Below are 11,558 nucleotides of genomic sequence, written 5' to 3' on the forward strand. Positions count from 1 at the left end.
TTATTAATGAGGTTTCTATTTTCTTCATTTTCCATTATTTTCTTTCAATTTCTTCCTCACATGCAACCTGTGACCTTTCACCTTACTTTTCTCCAAATTTCCTTTATTTTCATAAATAATTGTGTCAAAAATGTCTTTTTGCCTTTTAATGCCTTTGCCAATTTTCCTTAGTCAAAATACACATCCAGTGATTCCCACTAGGATAACTTTGCCTAACGTTCAACTTAGAATAAGTATCCTTTAACCGTGGTCTTATTTTTTTTAATTAATTTTTATTACATCAAATTTTCACCAAAATCATTACACGAAAATACTTGTTGATCCTCAAAGGAAATAAATAGTTGTGGAATAGTTTAGGGAGGAGTCAAAAAGAGAGATGTCATTCAAGAGCTTTCTTTGCATTTACTTCTTTGCTTTGAGTGAACGATGACAAGGGAAGAAAATACGAGACCATACTTGTCCATCAGGGAGTTCTTCAACATTTACATCTACAGTGAAAAGTTTTCAAGATCTGTATCCTCATCATCTTTTGAAGCTCTCTAAACATGGCCAATACTTGAATCATAGTAGGTCTGCGCCAAGGATGATCATCTAAGCATTCACAAGAAATTCTAAGATGTTGAAGTAGATGCACTTCCAAGCTTGGATCTTTCATCAGGTCTGGATCGAAAACCTTCGATATTTTCAATTTGGCATGTTGTTTGACCCGTCCAACCAGGGTATTGTCTCCAAAGTCTACAAAATCAATAGGTTGTTTCCCTGCGAGCTCTAACAAGATTACTCCATAGGCGTAAACATAGCCCTTTGTTGTGCATCTAAAACTCTAGTAATACTCTGGAGGAACATATCATGTTGTGCTTGCAAGTATGCTGACACTCAGATGGGTGTCCATTGCATTCATAAGCCTTGCCATTCCAAAATCTGAAACTCTCGCTTCAAGATTTTCGTCAAGAAGGACATTGCTTGATTTCATGTCTCTATGTATAATGTGAGGAATGCAACTATGGTGAAGAAAAGCCAAACCTCTAGCTGCCCCAATTGCAATCTTCTTCCTTACAGGCCAATCAATTTTAATGCCTCCTTTCATATGCTTCCCCAATGCACATATTCGTAGACAAGTAGTCTCTCTTCTCCTTGCAGTAACCAAGCAGAGGAACCAGATTCTGATGTTTGAAACAACGGAAGCGGTGTTCTGAACTGTTGGGGTAGAAACTGGAGGAGCCAGAACAGAGGCTAGAGGCGGAGGGGAGCTGATTTCCATTCGAAAATCGCTTTTCCTTCAGCTTACAAGTAGTCTCTCTTCTCCTTTTCAGTGAAACTCCAACCGGCTTCTGTAGAGCGATAAGTTCGAAGTTCCTACCGGCGACCGATTGTCTCGGTCGGTTTTGTGGAAAAATCTGGCGTGAACCCCAACCCCTGCAGGCCGGCTGGGCAACATGTTGTAAGGCGAGTAGCCACATTTACTGATGGAGACTTGACTTACCATACGTCAGCCCTTGGAGAATGGTCTGGAGATGCGGCGCGTGATGATCTCATCGCATCGAAAAAATGGAAACCTAAGGTTAACATTGGGCACAACACAAAAAACTCATAATTTTTTTTGTACGATGAACTAATGCCTCCAACTCGTACATATATATCACATAGTGACATAATAATTTATTTAAACTAATAATTTTGTATTTAAGTCCAACTTCAAAGTTATATATAAAATCTTAAACTCTTAAAATTTCCCAAAGGTAGAAATGTTTTATTACAAAAAATTGTAATACCTTTAAAATGATGTTAGAGAGGGTCTTCAAGAAGGAGAAAATCACAATTTACGACTTTCTTAGCCATGAATTAACACATTTAATTCAATGCGCACTTGCAGAATGCAAACGAGTAAAAATTAAGAACTCTGAAACAAATTGCTTTCTGGTTAATGCTTGGTTTGATGAGGAATGCAAAAAGGTAAGGAGAATATGGAAAGAGTCAAACAAGGATAACATAAAGTTCAAAGCTTACAAGCAATTATTAAGCAAGAAAAAGGTTAATTTCATGGTTTAAAGGAGGGAAGAACTAATCTTCCTTGGGAAAAATAATCCCAAATTATTTTGGAAGGAGCTCCAACTGAGAAAGATACAAACTCGAAATAGTATTACAACTTCTAAATGGTTTGACTACGCAAGACAACTCTATGCACATGATCCCAAGGTTGACCCTGCTCCCTTGGTCAACACTGATACTAAACTCTTCACAGTGCAAGAGGTAGAGATGGGTATTAAGAAGTTGGGTGTTGGAAAAGCAAACGACTTAGCTGAACTCTAAGCAGAATATCTAAAGTGGGGCTCAAAGATTCTTGCACCTCACATTACATAAATTTACAACAACATCATACAACAGGGGCTCCCCACAGATTGGACAACTAGTCTAGCAATACCTCTTTTCAAGAGCCGTGACGTCAATAATCTCTCCAATTATAGAACCATAATGATAAACCCTTTGTTTGCAAAGCTATTTGGAAGCATGCTAAAAAATAAAATTAGCAAGTGGGCAGAAGAAAGAGATAAGAGTGATAAAGGGAAAACAGGTTTTAGACCTAAACATTCCACAGTGGATCACTGTATAACTTTAAGGCACATTGAAAAAGTTTGGGAGAAAAAGGAAGAAGTTTTTTGTTGCTTCGTTGATTTCAGAAAAGCATTTGACTCGGTTCCTAGGGATAAGCTTTGGCACAGAATGGAGGAACATGGGGTTTCTAAACATTTAAGAACAGTTGTGCATCGGCTGTATGAAGAGGTGAAAGTCAAAATTAGGACTTCAACAGACATTTCTGAAAGTTTTAGAAGCGATATCGGGGTCAAGTAAGGTTTCCCATTATCTCTTACCCTTTTTGGTTTATATATCGACAATCTTGAGGAGTGGTTAAATTCGCAAGGGGCTGATGGTATCTATTTGGGCAAGTTTGTTATAAGGCTTCTTTTGTATGCATATGACCTTATTCTGATTGCTAAATCTGTTCTTGGTTTGCAAGAGCACTTACTATCCCTTGAGAATTTTTGTAGAAGTGTGGGAATGCAAGTCAATATCAGCAAAACGAAAGTAGTGGTATTCTCTAAAAAAAGAAAACATAACCAACATAAGTTCTACTTTGAAGGCAACATTCTGGAAGAAGTTGTGGATTACAAATGCCTCGGAATTGACTTCAACAAAAATATAAGCTGGGATGGTTCTAGAAAGAAAAGAACTTTGGGGGGTTGGAAAACATTTTATGCTTTTCAAAATAGGGTAGAGAGACAGAGTTATGGGACTGGAAAACTACTCGAACTCTTTTTGGGCTTCTAGTGATTCTAGTGATTCTCTATGGTTGTGAAATATGGGTCAGCAATACATCTGACATGCAATGGAAACAAATTGAGAAAATTCAGAAGCGTTTGATTACAAACAAATTCAAGATTAAAAGTGCAGCTCCTTATGCTACCTTGTTAAGTGAAACAAGGTTGCTCCTATTGAAGCAATTGCTATGGTGTGAGCCATAAGGTACTTAAAAAAAATTGAGCAAATGGAAGAGGGTAGATGGCCTAAAGTTGTCTTTAATGACATATTGTGCAACATAAAAAAGATTTGGAGGCAACAAAATAACAAATGGTTTAGTAAATGGGGTATTTTCTTGAACATGTGTTCCATAAACAACAAAGAGATAAAATATTTTGTTATGGATAAGTTCCACAAGCATACTTGGGATAAGGAGCTAGGAAGAAATAAAAAATGCTATATTTAATTGTTGAATCTTGCTCATAGTCATCAACCAAAAGCATACATAGAGGCCAATATCTCTTGGAGAGCCAAAATTCTTATTGCTCAGTTAAGGACTAATTCTCATCAACTCCGTTGTGAAACAGGGTGCTAGAAAAGGCCAAAAGAAGTGTGAGAGAAAAGAGTATGCAATTTTTGTTCTTCCGGAAAAGTGGAAACATAAAAACATTTCATTTTAGAATGTGAGGCCTTCAAAGACAACATGGAAAGTTATGTAGATATGTTGGCAGCTAGCTCTTGGGATAATCTATTTAGCGAGGAGTTTGTTGAGAAGTTGGGAGCATTTATTGTGAGGCTTCACAGAAAAAGGACCAAATACATCAAGTAGATGAAGAAGCAATCTGTCCCATAGCCTATCTTTATCCTCGTGGACATTAAAAGAAATTTTTTTTTTTTTTTTTGCTTATATAAAATCTAAAGCTCTTAAAAATTGATTTGAGTTTCATATCATATACACCAATAATATCTTGATTAAATTTGATATAAGAATAATTTGACTTTTTTAAAATGGGTTTTTATAAATAAATTGTATGGTTTCTAACTAAAATCATTTCGCTTAGTACAAAAAGAGATGTTTAGGTGTAAATGTTTGTAAACATTTAATAGTTATATATGTCGATTAAATTAAAAAATAGTAAAAAGTTAAATTTAATATAGGAGTCAATATAGTGAGTTGTTGTAGTGTCTGTAAATGAGTGTAAACATTTAAACATTGGCAAATCATTCTATAGTTTGGGTTGGGTAGTAGCCACTAGTAAGTATAGTTATTTATATCTTATTCCTATCTATTTTTTTTGCAAAGACTTCCTTAAATTATGGCGGGAAGTAACTAATGATAAATATGTTATTTACTTAAGCATGAACTATTTTCAAGGATTTTATTTTTGAATGTTTTTCCTGCAAAGCTTAAGAATAAAAAATCACTACACAAATATCTAAAAATCACACATGAATATTAACTATATTCATAAATTACAGGGTAAATTATGTAAGACAATTATCCACGGGGCATTATAATGTGCAAAGGCTGCAATAAAGCTTTCAAGTTATACTCCAATCAAATGTTTGAAAGGTATTTTTTTAATAATATTGAAAAAAAATATATTTATTTTTAAAAAATAAACATTATAAATTGTGTTGGTCAATGCTAAACTAATAATGATTAAATCTAAATTACTAGAATCTTATCTTCATTCCTTGGCATCTAAAGTATTTTTCAGATTTATAAGGACAAATATTTTTTAGAACCGAGATTGGATTTAATAATAAATTTGTCAATTTATTTCAAACTTAGTCTATTTTTACCTTGAAATTATTATTTTTCTATTCAAAATAAATGTAGTTTCAATTTCTTTATTATTTAGATCTTAAATTATTTTTCTTTAATATTTGAATACTAAAACTTTTACAGATTTGAATTATTTTTCTTTAATATATTTGAACACTAAAACTTTTATAGAGTAGAAAAGTAATTTCTTAATAAAGAAATTAAGATCTCAATTTAGTTATAGATTATAAGACTAAGTTCATGGTTACATTATCTCCTTTCTCGTCTAAGTATTAGGACTTCTCATCATCAACAACTTTCATCTTTTGCAAGCTATAGAGAACACCCCTCATTCGCTTTGCAAAACGAAATTGACACATTAATCATGCTTTAAGGAAAGAATGCTAAATAAAATTTTGTAGCACATAAAATAGGGGTTTGATTTTAAAATGGGATGACAATAATGAGCCTAAGGGAAAACATATTGGTGCTTTGGCTACAATAGAGTGCAATCAAAGATCTTTTAATGTTTATAAAAACTATGTCATCAATCCTTGTTATAACAGGGTCAGTATTAGGAGTTAATTCTAGATATTTTTCATTCTTGAATTTATGATATAATTAGTTCCAAGAGAATGTATAGTTTGTCTGTGCTCAATTTGCAGTTGGCTTTTTGTCTTATAAATATTTCAGTATAAAACTTAAACAACTATTTGAATATCTATATTATCTAATACTAGAAAAATATGTAACATTTAACACTTATATATGTTGATTAAATTAAAAAAAATAGTAAAAAGTTAAATTTAATATAGAATTCAATATAGTGTAAACATTTAAACGCTGGCTCAATTAGTAATAAAAAGTTAAAAGTAATTAAAATAGTAAAATTCAATATGTTATATTGTAATTTTGTTTTGCATCTTAGCTTAGTCCATCTAACTCAAGTTAGAAATTATGCTTTGGGAAATTATAACTTCTATCAATGCTAAATAAATAGCAGTCTATAGGCAAATCATTCTATTGTCTGGGTTGCGTAGTAACCACTAGTATGTATAGTTATTTATATCTTATTCCTATCTATTTTTTATGCAAAGACTTCATTAAATTATGGTGGGAAGTAACTAATGGTAAATATGTTATTTACCTAAGTGTGAGCTATTTTCAAGGATTTTATTTTTGAATGTTTTTCTTGCAAAGCTTAAGAATAAAAAGGCACTACACAAATATCTAAAAATCACGCATGAATATTAACTATATTCATAAATTATGGGATAAAATATGTAAGACAATTATCCACTTGGCATTATATTGTGCAAAGGTTGCAATAATGCCTTCAAGTTATACTCCAATCAAATGTTTAAAAGATTTTTTTTAATAATATTGAAAGATAAATATTTATTTTTCATGATTAAACATTATAACTTGTATTGGTCAATGCTAAACTAATAATGAATAAATCTAAATTGCTAGAATCCTATCTTGATTCCTTGGCATCTCAAGTACTCTTCAGATTTGTAAAGAAACATATTTTTTAAGATCCAGATTAGATTTAATAATACATTTGTCTATTTCTTTCAAACTTGACCTATTTTTACCTTTAAATTATTATTATTCTATTCATTCATTTTTAAATGTAGTTTCAATTTCTTTATCATTTGGATCTTGAATTATTTTTCTTTAATATATTTGAACACTAAAATTTTTATTGAGTAGAAAACTAATTTCGAAATAAAAAAATTAAGATCTCAATTATTCTCTCCTTTCTCGTCTAAGTATTAGGATTTCACATCATTAACACCTTTCATCTTTAGAATTTCTCATCATCAACACCTTTCATCTTTTGCAACCTATATAGAACACCCCTCATTCGCTTTGCAAAATGAAATTAACACATTAATCATGCCACCCCTCATTCGCTTTGCAAAATGAAATTAACACATTAATCATGCTTTAAGGAAAGAAGGCTAAATAAAATTTTGTATCACATCAGAAAATTATTAAAGGATGGTTCGAAAAGCATCATTTTGGTAACAAAACTTTTGAAGTAGGGGTCTGATTTTAAAATGGGATGACAATAATGAGCCTAAGGGAAAACATATTGGGGCTTGGGCTACAATAGAGTGCAATCAAAGATATCTTATGTTTATAGAATCTATGTCATTAATCTTTTATAATAGGGTCAGTATGAGGAATTAATTTTAGATATTCTTTATTTTTGAATTTTTTATATAATCAACTCTAATATTGTAAGAAAAGTTACATTTTAGTCGCTAGTTTTATATAATTAATTTCAACATTGCTACAAAAGTTGCATTTTAGTCATTGATATCTTTTTGTTGAGCCTAGAGACTCATTTTACAATCCAGTATGAAAGGAATGTGTAAGTTTGTCTGTGTTCAACTTGGAGTTGACACATGACCCTTGAAAAAAGACTTTAAATGAAATAACATTGTCGATATTAATAAAAACATAAACATTTATACATATTTGGTTAGTTTTAATTAAGACCATTATAAAATATTAATAATCACATTCTCATTACATTGACTTGATCTCTGATATTTCACTTTCACCCTTCGAGTAATAAATAAAACATTTCAATATCTATGTTAAATAATATAATTTTATATAACTTTCCGAGATAAAGTAATTAAAAAAAAACTTATATTTGTCTTATAAATATTTCAATATAGAACTTAAAAAACTTTTTGAATATCCATATTAACTAATACGAGGAAAATGTGTAACTTAGTCAATTTTTAATATAAAATATTAATAATAATAAATTATTCAAAAATACAAGTTAAGCAATGAAAAAGTACACATGGTCTTAGAGAGAGATAGAAAACCTATTAATTTTAGATAACAATGGCATGTTCTATGCTTGCAACAATTACTTCAATGTCCTTTTATTAGCCCAATGATAATTTCCACTCAATTTCCAATAGCAATCACATTAACCATTAATCACATTGAAAATAATTGTAGATAGAACATAAACAATAATACCTAAAAGACAAGCTAAGACAAGGACAAGAGAACAAAAGTCAAAATTGACTTTCCAATTGATGACCCAATATCACTGTCCAAAACAACCCTGTCAAATTTGCAATTTTGCCCTCAGTCAATAACAGTCAAATCAAACCTAACCAAAAATTCAACAACAGTCAAAGTATTATCAAACCTTCCACAACAACTCGGTCAAATGAGAGAGAAACTCAGTCTCTCTTACTAGTGAAAGTCAATCCAAAAGAGTCCTCTAAAGTCTAGTCAAAATTAGTCAAAAGAGAGAATTTCTACAATTAAAATCTGCAATTTATCTCTGTGGTAAGCCCAAGTCAAAGTGCCCATATCACCTTGGATTTTGTGCCTAATAGTACGACCTGCCAAAATAGAAAGATGCCAAAAATATCAAACCGAAATTCTACTGAGAAATTCAAAGTCAGTGCTGGTCAAAGTTGTAGACAACTTCAAAATTTCGACCAACTGAAATTCGTCCTCCTTTCTACCACGTGTGAAAAGAACAATTGCCCAATGAGGTGTACGAACCAATTAGATGAGGAGAGAGAAGAATTTGTGAGTTGATGAGATGCCAAATGAGGTTGGAGGACACTCTTATTTATATGAATCAATGAGGGTCAAAAGACATATCTCTTGGGCTTCATGAGCCTACATGATGATGTGGCTAACCTTGACAAATTACACATGTGTGGGCTTGTTTTCAAAAATATATTTCTTCTTGTCCAAATTTAGTGATCTTTAGGTCGATTTTGGTCCTCTCAAAAAGAGGAATTCAATGCAATAATTATCTCCATCAAATGAGTTTTCCAAAGTGGAATTTGGCTCTAGTTGCTAATCTAACACTCCCTCTCAACTAGGGAGAATTTCACTCGCTAATATCTTACCATCGATCATCATGCCATCTTTCCATCATGTATAATCTATGAATCTCGTCTCAACTCTACTAAACACTGATATAGATAATAAGAAGAATTGATCGAGAGTGAGTCAAAATAACTTGCCACTCTCCACTAACAAAAGTCAATCTTCATAAACAAGGGTGGAACGCTAATTAGACTTGATTCCAGATCAAGTTGTTGAACACCATGCATGTTAGACATATGGAGTACGACAATACACGATGCATCCATCTATAGTGTTATGGTCCCTATCCTCTTTTCCCAACTCATTGGCTAGATGAGAGGTACTTCCCAAGAGTCCCAGACTGCAAGGGTCAGATGTATGCTAGGGCATTATGTTAATTTTAGGTATGTTCTATGCTAGAGCAATTTATTTCAATTTTCACAGTTAGCTCAATATCTTTTCCAGATTAGCAATCACATTAGCATTAAAGTAAACTGCAGATAGAACATAAATATAAATCGCAGAAGACAAGCCAAGACAAGATTACACAAGATGTGGCGCTAGCCAGGGACAAACCCCAATGTGGGGAAACCCTTGATCAATTCTTCTTATATGTTCTCTAATAGTTTAGCAGAGAGAGAGAGAGTACATTTACAACAGAAGTCAACACTTCGACTTATCTAGATAAGAGCATAGATCATCTCTAAGAAGATGATACATGAGATCAGTTGAAGACATACTGCTTCAACTAATTCTCCAAGGTGACTCCTTCACCTATCGTTGTGCTGCATTTCGTCACCATGTTGCACCTCACCGTGTTGCACCATGCTACACCCATCATCACTATGCTGCATCTCATCACGCTTCATTAATCATGACTGTACCCATCATTGTACTGCATTATGTGCCGTTGTTGCACCATGTTGCCATCCTGACCTATGTGTTGGCTGCACCTTGCTTGCTTGTTGTCCCTAGCATGCTTGATGTCCTTAGCATGCTTGTTGTCCCTTGCATGCTAGCTGTAACATTGCATGCTTGGTGTATTTGCTGCTAAGTACCATACAACTGTCCCAATGTTAGTTAGTTGTCCCTTGCATGCTACTCTCCTTCGGAGACAGATGTTTCGGTTGTTTCGGTAGTTCCTGGCAGTTCTGGCAGTTTCGGTTGTTCCTGGCAATTCCGGTGGTTCTTGGCAATTTCGGTTGTTCTCGGCAGTTCCGACTTTTCTGGCAGTTCCAGCTTTTTCGACAGTTCTGGCTTTTCCGACAGTTCCAGCTTTTCCGGCTTTTCCGGCTTTTTCGACAGTTCCGGCTTTTCCGATTTTTCTGGCAGTTCTGGGTTTTCCGGCAGTTCCAACTTTTCTGGCTTTTTGAGCAACGTAGAGCTTATTCTCCCATGACTGCATTTAGATTAGATCTAGGGCAGCCTATACTCTAGGGCACTCCCTCTAGCTCTCATCTTCATCAAACCCAAAACAGGATGAAGTGAGATCACAAGAGTGAGTGTGTGTGATAAATGACTTCAAGTCCTCTTCTATTTATACTAAAACGTAGAGGTTGAATAGACATGATTGTTGGGCTTCTGAGCCTACATAAGTTGCTGGCCGACTTGACAATTTGTCCATAATCAAAATAAATTCATATCTTCATAAATACTTATCGGAATCGGATGATCTTTAGATCAATGCTACACCTTTCGATGAGAGGGATCCAAGAAAAATATCATCTGCCATAAATAAGATGACCCACATGGAGTTTGGCCCTGTTGCCAATTTTAACACATTCGCAAGAGAAGGTGAGCCACTCATCCTACTCATATGCCATAGGAGAAGGTGAACCACTCATCCTATGCATATATCATCAACTATAGGGGAAGGTGAACCACTCACCCTATGGTCACACAGAGCTCCAAGAAGTACCCCAAGTCCCTAGGAGTTCCCAGAGCTCAATGTCCAACTCAAGCGGGACCCTCATGGGAGGGTCCTTCCATGACTACCAACCTCTCTTTGAAGGCAATGAACTTGACCTTACCAAGAGGCTTCGTGAGGATGTCAACAACCTGTTCATCCATCCTAATGTGTTGGAGCCTTATTGCTCCCCATCACACCATATCCCGAATAAAGTGGTACATGATATCAATATGCTTGGAGTGGTCGTAGAACATTTAATTCTCTGAAAGGCGAATCCCACTCTGATTGTCACAATAGATAATAGTGGTATCCAACACATGCTCAAATAGCTCACTGAAGAGGTTCCTCAACCATATAGCTTCACAACAGGTCATACTAACTGCGATGTATTCGACCTCATGGTACTTAGAGCAACCAATTTCTACTTCCTCCTCATCCAAGAAATTGAAGCAGATCCCAAAGAGAAGCAACATCATGACGTGCTCTTTCTATCCAACACATTGTTAGCCAAATCAACATCAGAATATCCATGTAGCCTCAAATTGCTGACAGTGTATCTAAGTCCATAGTTGATAGTGCCACGAAGATATCTTAAGAGATTCTTTGCAATAACCAAATGTATGTGATGATGCTGAACCATATATTGACTCAAAGTATTTACAACGAAGCATATTTCCATTCGAGAGTTTACCAAGAACATCAGGGCCCCCATAAGTA

The 11,558-nt window shown here is 34.1% G+C and overlaps 1 pseudogene; it reads right to left on the minus strand.

Annotated features, from left to right (window-relative positions):
* Window positions 1–252: 252 nt before the first annotated feature.
* Window positions 253–1,460, minus strand: LOC149218365 (systemin receptor SR160-like; annotated as a pseudogene).
* Window positions 1,461–11,558: the final 10,098 nt, after the last annotated feature.

This window comes from Pinus tabuliformis, chromosome Q, assembly GCF_031772625.1.
Source record: "Pinus tabuliformis cultivar Carrire ecotype Pingquan chromosome Q, CPIR1, whole genome shotgun sequence".
Lineage (NCBI taxonomy): Eukaryota > Viridiplantae > Streptophyta > Pinopsida > Pinales > Pinaceae > Pinus > Pinus tabuliformis.